Genomic DNA, 25,458 nt, shown 5'->3' with positions numbered 1-25,458 from the left:
CATCTGTGTCTGCCCTTGCTGATAATAGGCTCTGAGGTATGGAAAATGGTCCACATTGTCCAGGGCCACGCAGTGGATCTTGATGACTAGGAGGGGCAGTGCTATATGGCGGGGTCAGGTTGGTGGAGGACCTTTGTCTTACGGATGTTTAGTGCAAGGCCCATGCTTTCGTACCCCTCAATGAAGATGTTGACTATGACTGGTACAGACAACTCTCCATTTACCCCCAAAAAATACAAGTTTCCACATGGAGAAAAGCCATATAAATGCCCAACCAACAGGGAGAAAGAATGATTACATCAACCCAAGAAAGCTGGCATTGTAAGTTGCAGGAAGAGAACATCTCTAGAGCTAGACTGCAATCTACAAATGTCAAAAGAACAAAATAATCCCAGCTTGAGCTTCCACCTGTAGTGTAAGGAGGATGTATAAATCATATTTCCACCTTGCTGTGGTATCCCCAGCTACCAAATCAATGGATCAGTCATATAATCCTGTGCATAAGTTAAAAAATTTTTAAGTCAGAGCTCACTTGTCAGTTCTCCCCCTTAAAAGGAGCCACACAGACAGATACAGAGGCATTTTCGACCATTACCAACCTTTCAAATGATTTGAAGGACAAGCAACTTCTGTTTGCTACTAGCCCAGCATGCAGAGAAAACTTTTACTCCAGATCTCCAAGTATGTACCCATTTCCTAAAAAAACTGAGATTACCTCTTTCCTGATATTAACCTTTTAAAGCAGTCTTACTTCCTGCTTGATTCATCTTGCCCTTTAACTCGATGCTTATTTCATTCCCCATTGTCTAGTGAGCTGGGTCCCAGGCATTGAATCAAGAAAAACAGTGTTAAATATTCCACATCAAATTAATCAATCTGCTGCATATGGAAGTACAAATGAAAAGATAAATGACTTGGAATAATGCACTCAGTATTTTGAGCAACATTCTGCTCACAACCCAATAACCACCAATTTTAGAGGTTTGTTTTTTCTGAAACTGAAGAGTTCATGAACATAAATGACAATGTACCATAAGCAACCATGCATAACTCAGCGATTCACAAAATTAAATACCTTCCCAGAAAGAGATCAATAGTGACAACATCTGTCTATTGTATTATCATTCATTTGTGTAGAATGGGCCTATATTCTCTAAAGTTTAGAAGAATGAGAGGTGATCTAATTGAAACATAAGATTCTGAGTGGGCTTGACAAGGTTGATGCCGAGAGGTTGTTTCCCCTGGCTGGAGAGTCAAGAACTCGGGTTCATAATCTCAGGATAAGGGGTCGGTCATTTCGGACTGAAATCAGGAGACATTTTCACTCAGTGGGTTGTGAATCTTTGGAATTCTTTACCCCAGAGCGGTGTGAATGCTGAGTCGTGGAGTATATTCAAGACGGAGATCGACAGATTTTTGGGCTCTGGGGGAATCAAGTGATTATGGATATTGGTCAGGAAAGTGGAGTTAAGGTCGAAGTTCAGCCATGATGTTACTGAATGGTGGAGCAAACTCGAGGGGCCAAATGGTGTACTCCTATTTCTTATGTTATGTGAAATTCAAAAGGAAATCTCAATAAAACAAACTTGCTTCACAATTTTGAAGTTTTCCCTTTCTATTGCTTGAACCTTCACTGAGCTCCTAATAACCAAACAATGGCAACACCCAATGACAGCTACTTAAAAATACAAGATTTAGTAAATCATCAGTATGGAATACTTGATTTTGAAAATGAGATACTTCGGACAAATTTATTCGACTGACCAAACTGATCCCACCTTAAAATTGCCTTTTTCTACAATTATAAAAAAACTTGCCATCTTAGAATCACCCTTTAACTTAAGATTCCAGCCTTGGAGCAACTACTTGTCACCCATTGATTAAATATTCTCAGCAATTTACAGCTAGAAATCTCACTATATTTCCAAGTAGTTCTCTCCACACTTCAATCCACATAAACTTACCTCTGAGAAAAGGATATTTGTATTCATATAATCTCTTTACAAACTAGTCAGTAATTCAAATTTACAGGAGGAACAATGAACAAGTGAGCATTTGCTCTGAGCCAATGCAATGTTATGCGTTGTTCACGAGCCTTTCACTCCTAGTTATGTATGTTCATCTCTGAAAGAGAGCCTGATTCGTTATATTCCTGCCCCGACTGACATTCGGTGAATTGTTTAGTATAGATTTTTTCACAATTTTAGCTTCACTTGTTACTGTGATTTAACACACACAGAAGTGCAGATCTATTTTTGTTACTGCTATAGAGACAACGACGCAGAAAAACTTTCAAAATCATTCCATTTTATGGAGTCTTCCAAGCAGAAGTAAAAATCGAAATGCACAAACAGCCTACGGTCTGTAGCAAGATTTCAGAAAACATTTTCATTGTACTCTTCTGTAGGATAGAAGAATTAGGATAGAAGAATAAATCTCATCTCTGATAATACAAAGGAAACACTCCATAACTACAACATTTTAAATGAATTTGAGCTCTGAGTAAGATCTATTAGTACATGACACTAGAACACAATAAAACAGCATCGAAAGTTTGAGAAGATTAAAGCTATTTGCCCTGTCAGAACTTGACATTAAAATTTACAGCACACCAGGTCACTCGCCCAGTCATGCCTTGCGAAGAATGAGCACAGAATAATCCGAAACTAATCCTACTGGCACTGCTCTGTCCCAATAGCACTCTATCTTCAGCTTCAAATATTGAATCTCTTTTCCCTTAAAAGATACAACGGTCTCTGTCTCAACTGCTCACATTGGCAAAGCATTCTCAGATCTAACTAATTGTGTGCATTTTAAATCAGTAACCCTTCTTCGCTGACTCCCAACCAAGACGAAATAGTCTTGGGGAAATAGTATTTTCTTATTTACCTCATCAAAACCCTTCATAATGTTAAAACCTCCATCAAATCTTTTTTGCTTTTTTTTCTACTCACATTTACATAATTTCAGTACATCAAGTTTCTCTTCATGACCATAGTTTCTCATCCTTGGTATCATCCTAGTCAATTTTCACTCTATGCTCTCTTTGACGTTAATGTCCTTTCCATAGCAGGGCTCCCAACAGTGCACAGTTGGCCCATTCTCTCATACAAATTTATCACAACCTTTCTGCTCTTGTATTTAATGCCCCATTTGTAAAACCCAAAAAGATACTTACTTTTTCTTATGTCATTATCTACCTGCACACAACACTTCCAAGGAATTCTGCACTTGGACCCACAGGTCTCACTGTTCCATCTTTGGCATCTTCCTCGTGAGTATATACTCCCATCCCTTGCTTTGTTTCAAAAATGCTTCACCTCACACTACTGGTGTATAAAGTTGAATCTGCCCACCCATTCCATTAACCTACCAATGCCATCCCAAAGTTTTTATAATTCTCCTACTTACCAAACATCCTATTTTTATATTGTTGGCAATATTGTACTTGATATGCCCACGACCAGAGCATATACAGTGTAAATATTTTGGTAAGAAAAGTTGACCAAGCACTGAGCTGTTGAGTATACCACTTCCAGCCCTTGTCCAACCCAAGTAACACCCATCAGCCCGACACCTTTGTTGTTGGGCCATCAACTAACTTTCTATCCGTGCTACATTTCCTCTCAAACCATACATCTGAATTTTTGAAATGTGAAACACCTTCCCAAACTCCCTTAATCTATAGTCGCTTCTTCAAAAAACTGATTGGTCGAACTTACCTTGCATTTAATAAATCTGTGCCAGCTATCCTCAATTATCACAGGTATCTCTAATACTCATTAACTGTTTCAAATTATAACTTTTAAGAACTTATCCACAATTTGGTCTAGTAAAAAAAGCAGTGGTTTTCATATTTCTTCCAAAACCGATTTTACAAAAGGTAGCTGACCCTTCATTGACTTTCTTGTACACGTTAAAGATATATTGTATTTGCTGAACTTCCATGCTTCATATTTCTATCTATTAGCTTCTTTAGGCTACAAAGCCTGATCTGTACTTAAGATCCCCAGTCTGGAATGAGATGGGTAAGTGCAGCACGAGACGGTTTTAAATCCAAATAACCAGATTACTACAAATAGTGTCATTATTAATCCTCAAGTACATTACGATATAAAACAACAGCCCCTGGACTATAGCGAACAAAGAGTCCTCAAGTGAACCGCAGTTGAACAATTAAGAGAAAAGTTTATTCAATAAAACCTCAAAACTGTGACATAATCAATGATTTCGATCTCTAGCCTAAATACATTAAATAAGAATGCAAGGAAAGATATCAAGTAGGCATTTGAAATACATCATTCAACAAAGGCAAAAAAATATCATAGGCAAAGGCCACAAAACCGTAACGTCCGCTTCACACACCACACAGGAACTGCCGCCACAGAACATTACTAAGCCAGTACAATATACAATGCACAACAAAAGCATTGCTTTTCATCAGAACACTTTATGTACTTAATTTCCCCTGCCATTATATGGGTCGTATTTACAATAAAATCTAGTCCATTCTTTTCACGCAATTGCCCATTTAGTCAAATCTTCATAATATACACAAAGAATGTTCACTTACTGAAACAAGAACCAACATTTATCTGTGCACACACTCTGCAGAATTCAAAGCAATACAACACTGATTCAACCAATGTAAGCAACAATTTTCTAACTACCCCCACACGTGCAACACAAAATGTCCACTGAAGACAGCTTACTTGTAGTGAGAAGCTGCTTATTTAAACATCATTTATCTAAACCAGCTGCACCTCTCAGCAGGCCTTTTACACTTAATTATTTCCTCATACTGCACATCAGTTTCCATGTTAAATTAAATTTGTTTTATGCTCCATTTATGCTGAAGAACTGCTTCCAGAACGGGTTTCTCTTGCGCCAGCTTTCATTTCTACTCTTCTAGAAACTTGCTTTCAAAACACCCCTGTGCAATGGTCTTCCAGTTGTTAATTGCGACCATCATTTTGTTTTTGGAATTGAATTTATTTTTCTGCCTGTGGAAAGGTATACAGGAAGCAGTGCTTCAGGTTAAAACTCCACAAATATGCCATCAGTTCTTCAAACCCTTTATTTATTGTTACTTCATGTGGTTTTGCACGAGAGGACACAGCCACCTTTAGACAAAGCTCTCCCTTCTCCAGCTGAATTCTATTTTACAAACAAGTCTAGGGTCAAGAAATCATACTTCAACTTAAATATAGGCACAGAATTCTGCATTTGTTCTCTGTGGGGTTGTGCAGAAAAGTAGTGTGGCATGCCCTAAACAGACCCAGTCCAAATGGAAAAGTGGGAGAACAAAATGTGCATTACTCTCCTGAAACTGGATCTAGCACGTGTCCAAAAGTCCATGGATGTCGTGTAGCTTTCCAGATCTGAGCCGATCACTCCCACAACTCCATTTGAATCCCTCGAATCAAGTTTATCACCACTCCAACATTGTCAAAAAGGTCCTAACCAAATTTACCAACAGAATTCTGTTAATGTGGCTGTGTGCACAATCCCTCCTCGCTCTCAAACTGTCTACAGCCTTCAACATAATTGATCACCCCATGTTCTTCCAACAAATCCCTTCCATTATCCACAGATGGGCACAAGGAAAACAGACAGAAAGGGAAATATTAGGATAATTGATCATAAGTTTGATTGAAGAGATAGGTTGTAAGCAAGTTGTTGAGAGTGTGATGAGGGAAGAAGTTCCAGATAGGATTGAGGGAATTAAAACGTCATCCATCAACGGTGGTGGAATGCACAAAAAGCCAAAGTCAGGGGATCACTGGGTAGGATAGTGGGCAGAAATGGGACAAGACCGTGAGGTGATTTAAAGATGAGAATGAGGATTTTAAATTTAATGGGGGGCGGGGCGCGAGGATGGCAGGGAACCAATGTCAGCAAGGACGAGTCAATGGATGAATGGGATAGGATACATGTGGCAGACATCTAGGCAAATTATAATTTGGGGAGGGTGTGGAGGAATGGAGGCTAGTGATGAGAGCGTTAGTGACAACAGTATAAGCAACACAGCACAAGGTACAGGAGGAGGAATTGGGGTTGAAAACTCAGCTCCACGTCGAACAGAACAAGATTGCCAACAGTCTGGTCCATGAAGCTCTAGGTCCAAAGCCGAATGAAAGCTGATGCAACGAATAAAAGTTGGTTTTCTGTTATCTGGTATAATCCATCCATTCCTCGTAAATGAAATTCAGCCTGTTCTGTATGGATTACACCACAGACCTTCAAAGCACCTGCTATATGTCACAATAGCTCAACCACCTTAAGATACATTCATATCAGCAAGATTTCGCAGCAGTTTTTGGTGCACCATTCCTGCCACTGCCAAATACAAGATAGCTCAGCCAGACCCTCAGATACATGGCAGATGAGAAGAGATATCCATTCCTCAGTTAACTTTGTATCCAGGAGATCCAACATACAGTCCCTTGAACACAGGTAGGACAGGCACAAAAACAAAATCTGCAGTCTGTTTTGTCCAAAAGCATGGTTAACCTAACCCCTTTGACATATGACTCACAACTTATTTTAAATTGCTGCAAATACCCGAGTATGTTCAAAAATGTATTTGAAAAATTAACATTCCGAGTCATGCCACTTTAAATTCCTTGCCTGGAATCCACGGAAACCACTGTTGACCACAACACAAGTTGTGCTAGCATAACAGCAGGACTGCTTTTCACTTCATCATTAAGTGCAGCACTCAAAATGCTTTCACAGTCCAAAAAGGCAGACACACACTATTTTGTAACCTCTGTTACGAGATTTCTTGTATTTATATCTTGCAGAAAATAGGGGCAAGATGGCTGGCATCTGTCACAGATAGAGCAGTATGGGTTTGGGGAGTGGGGGGGGGGGCGCGGGGATGAGGAGAAAGGGAACCACAGCGAACTATGTGGCCTGCCCACTGGACCTTGGCAACCTCTCATGGTCACTATCCAACAATTCCTACTAGAAGTATGCACAACTTCAATTTATTAAAAACGCGCTGGCCAAAGACAAGACGGGCTCAAATTTGAGATATTTATCTGCCAAGAACCCAACACTCAAACGGTAGTTAGCTCTCAATTCGGTCAAGTGCAAGGGCATTAATTCCAGTTCAGCTGAATAACTGAATTTGCTGTTGAAAAGACAATTTTACTTAAATATGCACAATAAGGGACACACATGAAGCCAGGTCTGCATTGTGAACTTTTCTTCTTGAAAAATAAAACATAAATGTTATGGGCAGAAGTTTTTTTTTTAAATTATATCCTAAAAGCTACTTGCAAAAAAAAAAAAATACTTTTGCAGCTAAATGGCTCATTTTGAAAATATGCTCATTTGTTCACTTTTCCTGATATTCTTTTAGAAAACTGCAATGCAATGAATAATCTTACAATTATTTATAAACATTAAAACAAACCAGATGCTGGATTCAAGTCAAATCTGCACGGAGATAATTGGATCACACCAGTTTTTTTCAGCATGAACTAATATAGATTAAGTGTATTTTAACAAACTGACTGGAGAGATTGAGCTGGCCAGACACCATGTGCTAATCCTGGCTTTGGTTGCTGAAACAATATTTTCATATAGCCAATCATTGGGTAAGAAGCTACATCTCTCAGCCTTATCAAGTTTAATGCGCGAACTAGATTCTTTCTAACCTGGTTAAATTATTTTTGATTTGTTGTAATGAAAGACTCCCAGTTCTTTGTTGGCTGCAACTTCAGTTATTTTCACTGCACAATAAGGTAACCCTCAACATTTTTTCCAATGCCAATGCAGGAACAATCTGGAGCAGATCAAGAGGACAGCAGCATAATGCCAGTACAAGAGAACATAGGTCAAGGCACTGGTATAATTCACCAAATAGTAGAACTTCGATCAAAAATGGGGTAGGAGGAAATAATTTATTTCCCCCAAACTTCTCAGTGAGCAGCTGACCCATATAGACCAGGAAGGGTCCACAGCTTGAACCCTCGTCTGTCCAAGCAGTAGGGGTGACAGCAATAAAATAGCCAAGGTTCCCAGTCCTTTTCATTATGCACAGTGTGATACCTATCACTATTCACGGTCAATAATAAATAGTGCCCACTTGGCAACCTATAAAACAGAATTCCCAATCAAAGGAGGAAGAGGAAGAATTGAAAGAAAAATTTGCATTTCTGTAGCACCTTTCAGGACCACCAGACGTCCCAAAGCGCTTTACAGCCAATGAAGTACTTTTTGAAGTGTTGTCACTGTTGTAATGTAGGAAATTGGCTGCAAAGGAAAACTATAACCACCAAATCTAATACAGTACAACGTCTGAAATCCGGATTCCTCAACCGAATCTGTGCCAGGTTTTGAGTGGCAAAGTCAGAAATCCGGCAAAACCCATAATCCGGCACGGATTCGGTAAAGAATTCCAGATTTCAGACTTGATTTTCTTGTCTGAAATCCGAAATCTTCGACTCAATCCTTGCCTGATTTTGGGTTTTGCCTCAAAAAGTCCGGTTTTCGGACAATAATTCCGGATTCCAAACGACTCGATCAGCTGTGTGTAAAATATGCGGTTTTCTGACACATCCGTTTTTCGGAGTTCCAGATTCGGGATGTTACACCTGTAGTAACAAAAACACTGCAAATCAAAAAACAGAACCTACTGGAAAATGGCTGTCAGCATCTGTCAAAGGGCCAACATCCAAAACACAGTCATCTTTTCTCTTTTCAAATGCTGACAGAAATGTGTATTTCCAAGATAATCTGTTTTTGCTTCCCTTGAAACATTCTTCACTTTTATGTTATCAATTTCACACATCTGTCCAAGAATTCAAATAGAAATCATTTGCAATTTCAACACTTTTCAGAGAGAAAACATATTCCATTGGAGTTCATGCAATCGTTAAATGCGGTGTGCAATATATAATGCTTTTTTTTTTAAATAGAGCTAAATTAAAAATATAAAACATTTTAAAATGGCTCCCCAAATGTTAGGGGAAAATTTAGCCAGTGACTAACGAAACCATAATTTGGTCTCAGTCAACCTGGCTCCAATAGCAGATCGGCAACGGTGAGGACAAGTCAGGCTCAACTGTGATGCTTTTACAGTCAAATAGTCTGCCAAATGCCACTGATGGGGTCTATACGTGAAATCATTACTTGGTTGCAATTACCTTTCAGCAGAGAAGACGACGACAGAAAATTGGCAGAAAAAAGAATGGGATTCTTGGTTTGAAGATTAATTAACTTGCTTCCTGATTTTCCTTTTGCTGGGGAATGCAGCAGCCCCACCAACAGCATAAACACGATCAGGAGCTCACCATGTGAGAATCGCTGGCACAAATCCTTTTCATACTACTTTATCGATTACCTGTACAACACAGCAGAAGAAACAACTTCCAAATTCAAAAATCAACCACCTCAAAGCTGCAGTTATCTGAACTCTGCTCTCTTGAAATAAGCATCACATGGATTTGAAGTATGGAAACAGGGAAACCAATTGTTTACATGCTGTATACGGTATGCAGTGGGTGTGTGACCTACCCATACATATTTGTGACTCATATTATAACAATTTGATGAAAACCACCCAAGTATTGTTTGTATAAATATTTTGCAAGATGAGCCTCCTGATATCAATCCTACAATTATCTTTTAGTTTGAACCCGTGTCCCTGGTCCCACTCTTACGGTTTTATTTTTAGGTTTCTGAATTAACCTTTACGATCGTCTAGATTATCTACAGGATCATCTCTCAGGCGCCTCCTTTCCAAGCTTAAAAACCCAAGACTCTCCGGTCATTCATAAGAAATATAAGAACTTAAGAAATAGGAGCAAGTCATTCGGTCCTTAGAGCCTGCTCCTTCAAGAGACCCCCTTCAAGATATATGGAGCAAAGGCAGGTAAATTAAGCTGAGGTACAGATCAGCCATGATCTGCTTCAATGGTGGAACAGGCCTAAGGGGCTGAATAGCCTACTCTTGTTCCCATACATCCACCAACACCTCAATTTAAAAATGCTCATCCTCATGTTCAAATCCCTTCACATCACTGTAAACTACAGCAACTCAACAACCCACTGGGAACTATGCATTCCCCTCTCCCTTCATTATCATCGGAATCGAGGAAGACTTGCTTCCACTCGCAAAGTGAGTCCTTTGGTGGCTGAACAGTTCAATACGAGAGCCATACTAGCTTTGGAGGGGGTACAGAGACGATTCACGAGGCTGATTCCGGAGATGAGAGGGTTACCTAATGATGATAGATTGAGTAGACTGGGTTTTTACTCGTCGGAGTTCAGAAGGATGAGGGGGGATCTTATAGAAACATTTAAAATAATGAAAGTTATAGACAAGATAGAGGCAGAGAGGTTGTTTCCATTGGTCGGGGAGACTAGAACTAGGGGGCACAGCCTCAAAATACGGGGGAGCCAATTTAAAACCGAGTTGAGAAGGAATTTCTTCTCCCAGAGGGTTGTGAATCTGTGGAATTCTCTGCCCAAGGAAGCAGTTGAGGCTAGCTCATTGAATGTATTCAAGTCACAGATAGATAGATTTTTAACCAATAAGGGAATTAAGGGTTACGGGGAGCGGGCGGGTAAGTGGAGCTGAGTCCACGGCCAGATCAGCCATGATCTTGTTGAATGGCGGAGCAGGCTCAAGGGGCTCGATGGCCTACTCCTGTTCCTAATTCTTATGTTCACAGACCCTGTCACAGGTGGGACAGACATTCGTCGGGGGAAGGGGTGGGTGGGACTGATTTGTCGCACACTCTTTCCGCTGCCTGTGCTTGACGTCTTCACGCTCACGGTGTTGAGATTCGAAGAGCTCAACGCCCTCCCGAATGCAGTTTCTCCACCTCAGACAGTCTTCAGCCAGGGACTCCCAAGTGTCAGTGGTGATGTTGCACTTTACCAGGGAGGCTTTGAGGGTGTCCTTGTGACGTTTCCGCTGCCCACCTTTGGCTCGTTTGCCGTGAAGGAGCTCCGCATAGAGCACTTGCTTAGGGTGCCTCGTGTCTGGCATGCGAACTATGTGGCCTGCCCAGCGAAGTTGATCGAGTGTAGTCAATGCTTCAATGCCAGAGATGTTAGCCTGGATGAGGACACTGATGTTGGTGTGCCTGTCCTCCCAGGGGATTTGCAGGATCTTGTGCAGACATCGTTGATGATATATCTCCAGCGACTGGAGGTGTCTTCTGTACATCGTCCATGCCTCTGATCCATACAGGAGGGCGGGTATTACTACAGCCCTGTAGACCACGAGCTTGGTGGTAGATTTGAGGGCCCGGTCTTCAAACACTCTTTCCTCAGGCAGCCAAAGGCTGCACTGGCACACTGGAGGCAATGTTGAATCTCCGCATCAATGCCTGCCTTTGTTGATAAGAGGCTCCCGAAGTGATCCACATTGTCGAGGGCCACACCGTGAATCTTGATGACTGGGGGGCAGTGCTGTGTGGCGAGGACATGCTGGTGGAAGACCTTTGTCTTACGGATGTTAAGCGCAAGGCCTATCTGCTTTCATATGCCTCGGTGAATACATCGACTATGTCCTGGAGTTCAACCTCAATGTGCGCAGACGCAAACATCGTCCGTGTATTGCAGCTTAACGACAGAGGTTTGGGTGATCTTGGACCTGGCCTGGAGGCGGAGTATGTTAAACAGCTTCCCACTGGTACTGTAGTTTAGTTCCACTCCAGCGGGGAGCTTGTTGACTGCGAGATGGAGCATGGCAGCGAGGAAGATTGAGAAGGGAGTTGGAGCGATGACGCAGCCCTGTTTGACTCCGGTCAGGACGTCAATTGGGTCTGTAATGGAACCGCTGGTAAGGATCATGGCCTACATGTCATCATGGAGCAGGCAAAAGACAAATTTTTGGGGGCATCCAAAACGGAGTAGGATGCTCCATAAGCTCTCACGGTTGACAATGTCAAAGGCCTTTGTAAGATTGAAAAAGGCCATGTATGAGGGCTGACGCTGCTCCCTGCATTGGCACCATGCCTTCAGCTGTCTCGGCCCTAAGCTCTGGAATTCCCCCTCAACCTCTCCGCATCGCTTTCCCCTTTTAAGACGCTTCTTAAAACCTAACTCTTCCTTTCCTTCTTTGGCTCGATATCAATTTTTGTCTGATTACACTGTGAAGCACCTTGGTATGTTTTACAATGTTAAAAGCATTATAGAAATACAGGTTGTTATTTATATTCCCCAACACTAGGGATCAACCTTCTAGCTCTTCTCTGTACGGATTCCTGTACTTGAATTCCTCGTTTCTTGACGACTAAAATGGGACACAGGACGGAAGATATGGGCTGATCAGAGCACTCATTTGTTAATGAGTTCCTCTATTGTACTTCCACATTCTATTAGCTTTGTTTATTTCTGCTGTTCACTGGTTGTACACGTCAAGCACTGAGTCAACGACTGTTTCATTCAACAATTGAAGTATTAAGATAACGAAACTGAACAATATATTACTAGCCTCCTTGAATTGTAAACTAAAAAAAGTCTATTGTACTACAAGATTTACTCAGTATAATAGACTGCATATGGATCGGAGACTTCATTGATATGAAATATGTTGCCTTCACCTTGCAGAATTAAAAAAACTGCTCAATCTAATTGTGGAGCGACAATTTGTGAGTTATGAGATCTCACAGAAAGTTTGTTATGCAATATTTCAATTTCTTCTGAACAGAGCAATTGCAACAAACTAACCAGTCATACAATGTACGATTAGAACAGTTATTTCATACCAAGATGTGCTTTGTGTTTCTGGGAATTTTTTCTAGTGTACAAAGAATTAAATCATCCTTGAATTGTTCTGGTGAATTTAACTGAATGACGTTACAATGTGTTCAGTGTTCAGCTAAGAGACACTTGTGCACGATAAGAAAAAAAAGTCACGCAACAGTTGAGCCAATCTTTTAACAGAATAATGCGTTCATTTAGTATTCGTACCAATACTGTGATTTGTTCTAGACAAGTTTGACAAACACTGGAATGAACAGAAGTGTTGAATTAGCTCAAACAAGTGCCACCTTTTATTCAGTATTTCGGGTATGTTTACACGATGTTTGGAGCCCATTTATAGCACATTTACATTGCTGGTTTGCTGCATTCAGCAACGAATAAACAAGGTGGTGCTCATGCCACCAAAGACAGTGCGCACCAAGGTTTCAGACTTTGTCTGCTTGCATACAAAGCAGTTTGCCAGACAGTCACTTTTTTGGCCATTGGTGGGATAAGCAACTTAAGTACTTATTCCCATCCCCTTGAGGCCAAAAAAGCACTGCATGGCCTATGGTGATCCTCTCCAGTCATTATGGAACATATGAAGCCCATGTGCCAGTACCCATGTACCTGTATTCCAATATGAAACAATTATGTGCATGCAATTGTTAGGAAGTCCAAACCGACATGGCCCATTTTTCACAGCAATTCGAGCAGTATCTGACGTAACACAAATGGTTCAGGAGATGAGTCTAACACACAAACAGCATATAATATAGAACACCTTATGCAGAGAAATATTTCACATATCAAGGGGTAGAGGAATTACCGGGCAGTAATTGGTAAGAGATTAAGTACATGCAGAGGATGTGGGCTGGGACTTGCAGTTGAAGAAGATCACTGAGGTAAGGTACAGCACTTATTTACAGTGACGTAGCCTGTCCAAATCACTCTGGATTATTGGACATTGGTTAGCGTCACTGGCCACCTCACTAAATTGTTTCGGCTACATCATCTAGCTCAGGCATGACCTAGCTCACAGGTGGCCACATCGCTGCAGATGATGTCACTAAAGGTACATATGGGTAGATGAGGAAGAGGAGGGAGCCAAGGATCGTTCCTGCAAGTCTCCAGGACTAACAGTGCGAGGACAAAAACAGAAACCATTGCAGGAGATGCCCTGGCTGTAACTGGATAGATATCAGTGGAACCAGGCGAGGGCAGTTCCACTGAGCTAGACAATAGAGGTGAGGCATTAGAGGAGGATGGCAAGGTTGACGATGGGAAATGCTGCAGAATTGTACAGGATGTCATTTGTGGCTTTGATACAGTGCTGCAGCGGAAACCTAACTGGAGAGATTCAAACATGGAGTTACAGAAAAGAAGAACAGAGATTTGCCGCAAGAGTACATGAGCCACAATTTCCTCCAGTTAAAAATTGCAAAGAGTGAAACTATCACCTTTGCCACTGATACACAACCGCGTTGTTCTATTCAACCCCCAGCTGAGCTTCCAATCCTATATCATTGACATCACAATTCTAACTATTCGGAACATGAACACTATTAGGAATGCTTAAAACGAGAAAGAATAAAGAAAACATATTTGTGGACTGCAGCCAATACAAAAGTAGAATAGTGGCGGATAGGAATTTTGTAATAATCATCATTGTGTATTTCTGTTTGCAAAAGGATCACCCGATATATAAGTATATCTCTAGTAAATAAACTTGGTCTGTTTCCATATTTTACTTTAGATGCAGTTTCATCCAACAACACAGGCTACCATTTACACTGAAACCATTTTCAGCTCAGTACTGAGTTTAATTGTCAACTTCAACAGATCATACAGCACAGCCACTCACTGCATCTAAGCTGAGTTAATGCTTTACAAATATAAGCTACAACGTAGCAGAAAACTCTTTACTGCTCAAGTTGACATTTATTGGTGTAGCCATAAACTTAATAAAAGCTTCTCTTGTAACATCTCTCATTTTTGATAAATAAGCAGTTAAATCTACTGCCACCTCCACTTGTTAATTCTACCTGTCGACATAAAAGTCTCTGCACTTCAAAATTCATTATGAACGGTTTGAAATAGTCCAACATGATCAAGTATTAAATAAATAGAAGTATTAATTACGTGCAATTTTTTTTACACTTTATTATTTAAAAACATTATGGTGAACTAATCCTATTTATTAGAAAAGGGTCAAAAAGCATATATCTTTTTAATCTTTATATCAGAACAAGCCCTTTGATGTCTAAAATTCCATACATCCTCCGGCTTCGCATCATGATGTGATTCTGTTACATTTATTGTTTCCTCCCTGTCTTGTTTCCAGGTTCGACTGAAAAACTTATTTACTTGTACCACTTGCTGACTCAGTCTCTGGGTGTAATCCTTTTTTTGCCTATAATATAGAGAACACATTTCCCAAACTAGTTGCATGAAGCGACAAGGGGAAAAAAATAGCTGTTTGGTTACAGCACCAACTCAACCTACTACAGATAACAGTAGTTACAGTTCAACCAATGACAGATGGCTTGCAATTTCAGGGAGAAAATTATAAACTTCAGTAAATATTCTACACTCACTTTTTCCAGCACCATCTTTTATTTTTGACAAAAGTTATATGAGCACGACCAGCTGCAATCTCCTACTCTGGATCAGAAAGTTCTGGCTTGAGCCCAACATCGACATTTCAATGCCTAATCTGGACAGATGCAGTACTGAGGAATGCTGTATTGTTGAAGGTGCCCTCCTCCAAATAAGGTATTAGATTGTCCAGAAGGTGGTTACGGAACCCATGGCACAACAAACATCTGCAGGGAGTTCTCCTAACAGCCTGGCCAACCAACAGCACAAAGAAAATCAAGTTAACTGGTACTAAATTTCAATGCTTTTCATAATTTAGAATCAACCAGTTACTTTTTGGTTGGTATCTTAGTTTAGTATGCAGGATATCAAATGTTGACAATAGTTTTTAAAAAGAAACCTAATTGAAACAGATGGTTATATGAAGATGTAATACTAATAGCAATGCTAAAACAGCAATATCTCGGAAAAAGAGCATTACTGTTGTAGTAAGTTTAACCAGGTGACAAACATTTGGTTTATTTAAAGCATCATTGCTGCTCAGAATCCTTTAGACATGCTGTGAGCTACATACAATTAACATTCAAAGTGTGTGACATCTGTCACAAGAAAAAAGTGCCAAACAATTAAAACACTGGCATATAAAGTTATTTCAACAAATAGTTGAAGTCTTCACATTGTATTTCGCAGCTCTTCAATAAAAAAATAACCCAACTATTTTGATTTCTTAATCCATAAATGCATTAAGGAATGACTGCAGCAATCAGAAGGCACCCATGCTCATTTTCAGAACTTCATGACATCCCAAAATGTGGGAGCACTGGATACAGGCAGAATCCAAAACCTAGACTTCAGCACTGACTGCAAATACATGAGAGAATTATGGTACTTATGGTCAGTGCGTAGAAGCTCAACTGTTAGAGGCCTGCCCTCCAACAGGTTGTATAATCCACGCAATACATTAAAAAATCTTGCATCTACACACAATTCCCATCATTACATTTTTGTTAAACTGGTGTTGCAACTTGATGGCACTGTAGTATTTAAGTTTTGCACCTCCCAGCTCTTCAGCCCACACCGTAAGCAACTGCTGTGCTCCAACCAACATTACTTTTCTGCCTCCCAAATTCCCCAAGTGTTGGTATTTAACTCTAATTATCAGTGAAACGACTGAAACTCTTTTTGGAGTTTACCTGCAAAACAAAAACATTAATCGGTGCCACCCGCCCTGGATGACACACCAGACATTTACAAGGCCCTCTTTTTTTTCCTTTTTTTGGGTTTTTTTTGGGCACTAAAATCAAATTTTCAGTGAAACGACTGAAGTGTGCCCTGAAATGTGCACCTGGTCCAATTATTCTCTGCCCTCTAACCCAATTTCACCCAAAGACTACACATCGTCTTCACTCGAGAGTGCAATGCAACAGCAGATAAACTACTTTTATTTCCATCTCATTCAACAATAAGAGTGTGGAGAATGTCAGCAATTTTAGGCTTCATGCCCAGTACTTCCAAACATTACTACATCACTTTCTGGAGCCACCATGCTCCAGAAATGAACACACAGTCACTCTCTAATGATCACCGTCATTCCATAATGTGGAATAGTCTCTGGTGGATTAAAACATGAAATAAAACCAATAGATAACTTCAAAATAGGTTTTATTTAAAAGGAATTGAGTTACACAAATAAAGCTCACAACTTTAAATGTTGTTACTCTTCCCTTAACTAGTCCTTTAAACAGAAAGTGCATTTTGTCTCAGTACTTTAGCCTCACTAGCATCATTGGAGCAGAAGTTAAAGTTGCCACGTTGATGAGTTGTACACAAAATGTCTGTTCGCTGTTGCTCTAACCAACTGAAGGCATCAAATGCACAAATATCGCCCTCACAAACATTAAGAATTATGAAATACATTAAACTACAACTCCCATTTCAACCAACTTGGTGGATATCTCCTTCGCAACCAACTAAGTTCCATAATGCTGTGCGCCAACAGTAACACAATCAAACCATGAACACAAGTTAAAATGTCTCAACTAAACTTGAAAGAAGTCCAAGTAGTCTATTGCACCATGCAAATTCAGTTGCTAACATCAGCATTATCACTATATTCTGACCTCTAACATGTTGGCAAAATCAAAATTGTTACAGGAAGTTCAGAAGTAATCGGTACGTTTTGCTGAAGGAAGAGAGATGACCACTGGCTTTCTTGGTATGCACAAGAACAAAAAGTACTTTTATCACTTCTGTTTACCATAAGAAAAACTTGCATTTCGACAGCACCTTTCATGACTACCAGATGTATCAAAGTGCTTTACAGCCAATGAATTACTTTTTGAAGTGTAGTCACTGTTGCAATGTAGAAAACAGAAGTAAACCGTGCCAAAAAACACTCCTATTTGGAGTCACACTTGATCACATCCTGTCACATCGACAAGATCTCCAGGACCTTGGGAAGAAACTCAAGAGTCGGGTCAACTTGATCCAGAAAGTCGTCGGATCCACATGGGCAGCAGATGCTCAAATCCTCCATACAGCAGCACTCAACCTGGTGTAAGAGCGGAGTACTGCTCTCTGGCATGTCTATCAAGTCCACGTCAAATCCGTTGATATCCAGCTGAATTCTACTTGAAAATTATGGTACGCTTTTATCGACACCAGCACCTTGGCTGCCTGTGTTTGCAAACATCGCACCACCATACCTACTCAGCGAATATGCAGTCTCCAGAGAATACAACCGCTACACCAACAAAGATCCAAGCCGACTTGAACAACCTACCCCCCCCCCCACCCATCTCAAATCTAGAAGGCCATTTTGGACCGTGGCTGAAGCCCTTCAGCGATCTCCCCTCAGCTTTTATGACCAATGACGAAATGCTTGGAAGAACTGTGACATACAAAATTGATTCCTTATAGAGGACCCACAGTACAAACTGAAGGATGAAACCTTCCTCACAAACAGTGGACAACCATCAACCGCCTCAGAACTGGTCATGGTAGATGCTGCCACCTTCTCCATAGACGGAAGATTAAAAGAATCGCCACTGTGCAACTGTGGAGCTCCGAATCAGACCCTGGGGCACATCAGAGGAAATTTGCAGGCGGCAGCTGCCCAGATATCCACGCTGTTACACAGGAAGCTTTGCCCTGGATATCCAACTTGGATATTAACATTTGATTCGCTTTGCTACTACCATACGAAAGAAGGTGATGTAGGAAAATACAGCAAGCTCCCACAAACAGCAATGTGATAATGACCAAATCATCTGTTTTTACTGAGGTCTATTTCCCATATAGTGATGCTGCGCATATTTGGTGAAATCCTACATCAATACACCGCACCAGACCATACACAACTCGAAGATGATTCAAAGACTCTGACCATTAGGGAAAGGGGGCATTTAACAAACAAAAACCCCAAACTTCCCCCGAATGCTTGCAGTTTAAATCTGCAGTGAACTGGGAGAGAGCCGGGGGTGAAGCCGGTCCCCGGGAGCAGCCAGCGAGCGAGCCATCGCTTGGGGTCAGGGGTCACCGCGCGCAGCCCAGGGGGTGGGGTCAGGGGTCAGGAGCTGGTGCCGCGCGCGGGGAGCAACCGTTAACGGTCACCCGCCCGGACACCCCCCCAGGACTGACCCCCCATCGCCTCCGGACACCCCCCCCGGACTGACCCCCCAACGCCTCCGGACACCCCCGCCCAGACTGACCCCCCATCGCCTCCGGACACCCTCCGGACTGACCCCCCAGACTGACCCTCCAACGCCTCCGGACACCCCCCGGACTGACCCTCCAACGCCTCCGGACACCCCCCCGGACTGACCCTCCAACGCCTCCGGACACCCTCCCCCGGACTGACCCTCCAACGCCTCCGGACACCCTCCCCCGGACTGACCCTCCAACGCCTCCGGACACCCCCCGGACTGACCCTCCAACGCCTCCGGACACCCCCCGGACTGACCCCCCAACGCCTCCGGACACCCTCCCCCGGACTGACCCCCCAACGCCTCCGGACACCCTCCCCCGGACTGACCCCCCAACGCCTCCGGACACCTCGGGGACTGACCCTCCGCCGCCCTCCCAGCTTGCTCTGGTATTTATTCCAATGTGAAATGTATTGAGCTGCAGCGCAGCCGTACCTCAGGCCCGTGTGTCGGGGGCCGGGGCCGGGGAATGAGTGAGCTCGGGCCCGCCTGCCGCCTGCCGCCGGGCTGTCCGTCTCTCTGTCTCTGGCTCCCGCCCGCTGCAGCGCCGGTCACCGTCAAACACCGCGAGACCTGGCACCCGGCGCCGCCGCCGCCTCTCGCGAGAGGCGAGTGTGAGATTTGGGGAGGGGCGTGGCCAGTAGGTGTGTGGGCGGGGCTAGTGTGGAGGGGCGGGGCTCCTGTTTGGAAGGGTGGGACCAATACTCTGGCTCACAGGGAGCACAGCAAGAGGCAAGGCAGGTCCTGCAATAGCAGCTCACACACTGGGCTCTCTCACAGTAACAACACTCAGGCCTGTTCAGGATCGGGCCATCACTCTTTATACTTCAAAAAAATCCAACCTATAACTCAAATATAACTGGGTTTGCAATCTACAATACTTTGAGCAGTCTTCCTGCACATGAGGGATTCTATAGAAATGCAAGTTACTGATTCTTCACAGTAAAAAGAACATAAGAAATAGGAGCAGGAGTCGGCCATTCGGCCCCTCAGGCCTGCTCCACCATTCAATAAGACCATGGCTGATCTGATCATGGACTCGGCTCCACTTCCCCACCCGCTCCCCATAACCCTTCACTCCCTTATCGCTCAAAAATCTGTCCATCTCTGCCTTAAAAATATATTCAATGAGCCAGCCTCCACAGCTCTCTAGGGCAGACAATTCCACAGATTTACAAACCTCTGAGAGAAGAAATTCCTCCTCATCTCCGTTTTAAATGGACGACTCCTTATTCTAAAACTATGCTACCTAGTTCTAGATTTTCCCATGAGTGGAAACATCCTCTCTGCATCGAGCCCCCTCATTATCTTATATGTCTCAATAAGATCACCACTCATTCTTCTGAACTTATAAATGTCAGTCCTACCATTTTGCAGTTATGTTCTGCAACACTGAATAATTCTAATTTAAACATGTACTGAAGGTAAGGGATAACATACAAGGTGATTTTTTTTTAATGATTGTATTATCAGTCAAATGTTTTCTGATATTCGCTGCTGTGACGCATCGCAGGATTTTTTAGTACGTTAAAGGAGCTATATAAATGTAAATTGTTGTTCTTGTCGTAAGGTAACAAATTTGTATTCATTGCCTGCTCTATGTTTAGATGCAACTTCCTTGTATACTGCCCTATTATTGCAAAACACAACTGGCCTATTGCTATGTCCTAGATATTGTTTCAATAAATGCCTCATCCTGCTCCAACATATAACAGATGCTCATACTGTCACAGTTGCTCTTTTACTTCGTTCTTATGCCAATTAATCCAGTTATGAGTTACGGCAGCTTTTTAACAGTTGTCGTCTTAGGCAGTTCACACAATAATCAACATATCTGTGGAGCAAACTGAGATGGTGAGATATTGACAGATGATAAGAGTTGCTGTTTAAACAGAACCCAAATTGCCTTGATAGTTAGGTAAATAAATGAGTCACTTGGTGTAGATGCAGACTAGGAAGGTCCTAGGTTTGAAACCTTATCCCCACTGAGTTAGTTGATCTCAACTCGGGCTAGTGCTGCTCACGGCTGAATATTCTGTCAACACTGACTGGCGGTGCTAACACATGAAGAATGGCTGTTTGGATGAGGCATGAGGGGGCGGTTAACCCTTCTGGAATCATACCCCACAATGTCAGGAGGGAATTAGGAAAAAAACATAGGAATAAGGGAGAACTGAGGAGCACCAATAATGGTTGTACTGACATTTTCCTCTGAACATAGCCCTCCCTTCCCTTAATAATGTAAGCAAAAAGATTTGCATTTTCTGAAGAGCTACTTGAAATAGATTTGTCAAAATTAAACTGCAGTGTTGTTTTGAAGTTTCATATTGACTATTTCAAGCAATCAAAGCATACAGCTTGAAGACTATGCATCCCATGTCCTGGAACCAAAAAGTAACTTCATGTTTTAATGCAGCGATTATCTTCCCTCTTTGTTTTACATATTTAATGTCTCCCATGTTACACATTGAACTCCTGCTGCTCAATTACCAGCTACTGGCGGGTGTGTGAGAGCACCCTAGAGTGATTCATCCTTTCATTTTTCCCTGGCCTCTGTTCAGTTCCCCTCAGAGCATTCCCCTAATTACACAATTTAGATTGAGTGCTCATTGGAAATTGTGCTGCTATTTCCTGTCCAAGCATTATTTTCAATCTCTTTGTAATACCTGAGCTGGCACCTGCAATGCATGCAACCTGTGTGACATTTGTAGGAAATGACACAAATGGTAGTACCATGCATCCTTTGTACCAATGTCCCATCATTTAAATTTGAATAAAGTGAGCACTTGACTTACATGCTGCAAAAAAGTTGTGTAACCCCACTGAATGTTTACTCTTTATAGCAACATTCTTAAGGTGCACTACATATACAAGCTGCATATAGAGGCATTATCGTCATTCAAAATTAGACCCTTAGATACAAAACAGTTACATTAGGACCTTAAAAATAGTTACAAATGTCCTCTTCATCTATCTATCTACACAGATGTTTTCAGAGCCTCTATCATATCTCAGGCATCACACACCAAAGTATAAAAAAGGGAGAAAGGCAGGTAGTTTTTGCTGACCTAGAGCCTGAAATTTACAAGCACCTTCTAATCTTATACATAAATTTGAAATAATCCCATTGCTGCGTCACTAGACTTGACCATGGTGATAATAACATGTTCTAAACTTGCTGGTTCGTGAATGTTAAGGAGCAGATTTCTGAATTCCAATCACTGCAGGTACTTCTGAACATCATGCTGGATTCTGTTGAATAAAGACACAGAGTCACTGATATCAGAGCACAGAAGGAGCCCATTCGGCCCATTGGGCCTGTACCAGTGCTAGCTCTTTGATCGGAGTAGTCTACGCAACTCCCATTGCTCTGCCCTTTCCACATATTCTTCCATTTCAAATACGTATCCAATTCCTTTTTAAACAATCTTACAGTCTCTGTCCTAATAGCCACTTATGGAATAAACATTCCATGTTCCTGCAGGTTTCTGTGTGGAAAAACATCTTCTAACTTCCCCCTTCATTCTCCTACTGAGAAATCTCAGTCAATGCTCCCTTGTTACCAATTCACTCAGCAGTATTTCACTGTTTACCCTCCCAAAATCTTTCAGAATGTTGAAATTCTCTGTTAGATTGCCAAGAACCTTCTCTATTCCAGTGAATAAGGCCAATTGTTTGAGCCTTTAACCTTTCACTCTTGGTATTATTCACAATGCTCCACAATCCTTCCTAATAACAGGCATGCAGGATGCACACAGCATTTCACTTATAGAGATCACCTGAACTGTGTTGGATGATTAACTGCAATGGATTGTTGCACTGTAAATATGGTCTGCGGAAGCCACGAGAAAAGAAAAGAAAGGCTTGCATTACTATCGCACCTTTCACAACCTCAGAACATCCCAAAGCGCTTTACAGCCAATGAAGACCTTTTGAAGTGTAATCACTGTTGTCACGTGACACACAATTTACGCACATCCCACAAACAGCAGTGTGATAATGACCAGATAAACTGGATTTTTTTTAGGTGTTGGTTGCGGGATAAATGTTGGCCAGGACACTGGGGAGAACTCCCCTGCTCTTCTTTGAAATAGTGCCATGGAATCTTTTATGTTCACCTGACAGGGCCTTTGTTTAACATCTCATCCTATGATGCAGCACTCTCTCAGTACTGCACTGGAGTGTCAGCCTCCATTTTTGTGCTGAAGTGACTGAAATGGGACTTGAACCCACGACCTTTGACTCAGAGGCGAGGGTGCTAACCACAGAGGCACAGCTGACATTTAAATACCACCAGCTGACAGACCGCAGTCAAGATTGCTTGGGTAATTCATGTTGCCGCATGACAGTTAATGATTTAATGACGACTCTTGTTATGTGATACACCCTCTCCATAGACCACACACACCTCCTAACTGCACACCTAATCATTACTCATTGCTACACTTGTACTCAGCCAGCCGAGCCCGAGGAACTTGAGGAGAAAGATTCCAAAACTACATAAATATTGTGTAAAGATTTGAAACATCACCACACAGGACAATAAATCTGAACACCTGCCACTATTTGAATAAAGAGATAAGGCACGGTACCCAGATCTGTTGCAGCGTGAGAATATAAAAAGTAATGTGGATGACATGTAAGGAGGAAAATCCAAAGCTTTTTATACATAAATCTGTACCTATTTTTCAATTTGACATCCAACCAGGTAAAAAAAATCAACAAAGAACCTAACTATTTATGATGCAGATTCCTGTTTTGGAGGGCGGGGTTTGATTTGTGAAAATCATTTCCCAGCAATTTTAAGTGATTATTTTGATCTTTTCAAAGTTGGATAAAAGTCAAAAGCTTGGTGGAAGTTGAAGTTTAAAGAAATGATCAGTATTCATTCTCAATGCCTTCTCTCATTGTGAAAGACAAAGTATCACAAACTCCTCAACTTAAATGCAGGGCAGGAAACGAAAGTCCAAGGTTTCTGGGAAGTGAGGAGCAGTATTTGTTGTTAAATTCCGGGTAAAATCAGCGGGAAAAAGTTTTGATAGAGAATAAAAGAATGGCAAAAAAAATTATAAGCATCCTGATACTGAAGGGTAAAAAGCAGGAATTTTTCAGTAAAAAATCAGCAATTACTAAAAATGCAGAGTCCTAATATATTTTTTTTAAGTGGGCATAATGGGAAAGATCAGGAGCACCGTGACCCATAAACTAACAAGACTGAAAATCAGATCACAGTGAATGTCAGTGACGGTTGGTGATGGAGGCACGGCAGAAACCAAATCATGTTCTCATCCCGATACACGGTCTGTCCAGAGAGGGTCAGGCGATCATTAGCAAGTTCAGAACCAAACATGATTTTTCCCATTCCCTCGTCCAAAGGGACTGAGGACCATTGTTACACCCCAATTAATGTTCTTTTTATTTGTTCCTGGGATGTGGGCATCGCTGGCAAGGCCGGCATTTATTGCCCATCCCTAATTGCCCTTGAGAAGGTGGTGGTGAGCCGCCTTCTTGAACCACTGCAGTCCGTATGGTGAAGGTGCTCCCACAGAGCTGTTAGGGAGGGAGTTCCAGGATTTTGACCCAGCGACGATGAAGGAACAGCCGATATATTTCCAAGTCAGGATAGTGTGTGACGTGGAGAGGAACTTACAGGTGATGATGTTCCCATGCGCCCACTGCCCTTGTCCTTCTAGGTGGTAGAGGTCGTGGGTTTGGGAGGTGCTGCCGAAGAAGCCTTGGCGAGTTGCTGCAGTGCATCTTGTAGATGGTACACACTGCAGCCAGGGGGCGCCGGTGGTGGAGGGAGTGAATGTTGAAGGTGGTGGATGGGGAGCCAATCAAGCGGCTGCTTTGTCCTGGGTGGCGCCGAGCTTCTTGAGTGTTGTTGTTACACCCCAATTAATTGTTACACCCCAATTCAGGTCAGCTAACAACACAGACAGGGGATTAACTCTACCATCCTCCTGCTCTGTATCTCACCAAGTGTTGGGGCTTTACACTAAGCAATCTGGGAGCTGGGAACTTACATTTTGATATGTAATGTTTGAAATTAAAGATCGGTGGAGAATTCTGTTTTATTTGAACACAATGTAATGATTCCTTCCATTCCTCTGATTAATGTAAGGGGCTATGCTCTGCCACCAGAACTACATTTTACATAATCCAAATTCATAATTTTATTGTTCAAATGTCACATAATCCATATCACAAAGTCTATTTAGTACTAATCCACTTCTCAACAAAAACTGTGAATCGAGCGCCAATTGCCACAGATTCCTCTACCAGCGCCCTGTGGTTATGTTGTTCAATGTACAAAATTGATATTAAAAGTTGAATCCAGGGAGCAGCGAGGCCCCAATAGATAAAGGGTGTGTGGCCTATGTTGGATTGAAAAGAAGGAGCAATGATCCTGAGGAGACCAGCTTGGAAAACAGTCGCCCAGACT

At 42.0% G+C, this 25,458-nt stretch overlaps 1 protein-coding gene across 5 annotated transcripts in view; it reads right to left on the bottom strand.

The window, feature by feature from the left end:
• Positions 1-19,531, bottom strand: part of LOC139234820 (ubiquitin carboxyl-terminal hydrolase 54-like) — a 141,063-nt gene extending 121,532 nt beyond the window's left edge. For 4 of the 5 annotated variants that reach the window (XM_070865522.1, XM_070865526.1, XM_070865525.1 and 1 more), the window contains exon 1: positions 19,449-19,531. The gene's annotated coding sequence lies outside the window, so the exon portion shown is untranslated. The remainder of the gene's footprint in view (positions 1-19,448) is intronic. The other variant, XM_070865524.1, reaches the window with a different exon arrangement.
• Between the last annotated feature and the right edge of the window lie 5,927 nt (positions 19,532-25,458).

This window comes from Pristiophorus japonicus, chromosome 22, assembly GCF_044704955.1.
Source record: "Pristiophorus japonicus isolate sPriJap1 chromosome 22, sPriJap1.hap1, whole genome shotgun sequence".
Lineage (NCBI taxonomy): Eukaryota > Metazoa > Chordata > Chondrichthyes > Pristiophoridae > Pristiophorus > Pristiophorus japonicus.
Note: the sequence above shows the minus strand (reverse complement) of the source record. Positions and strands in the feature narration are given on the sequence as shown.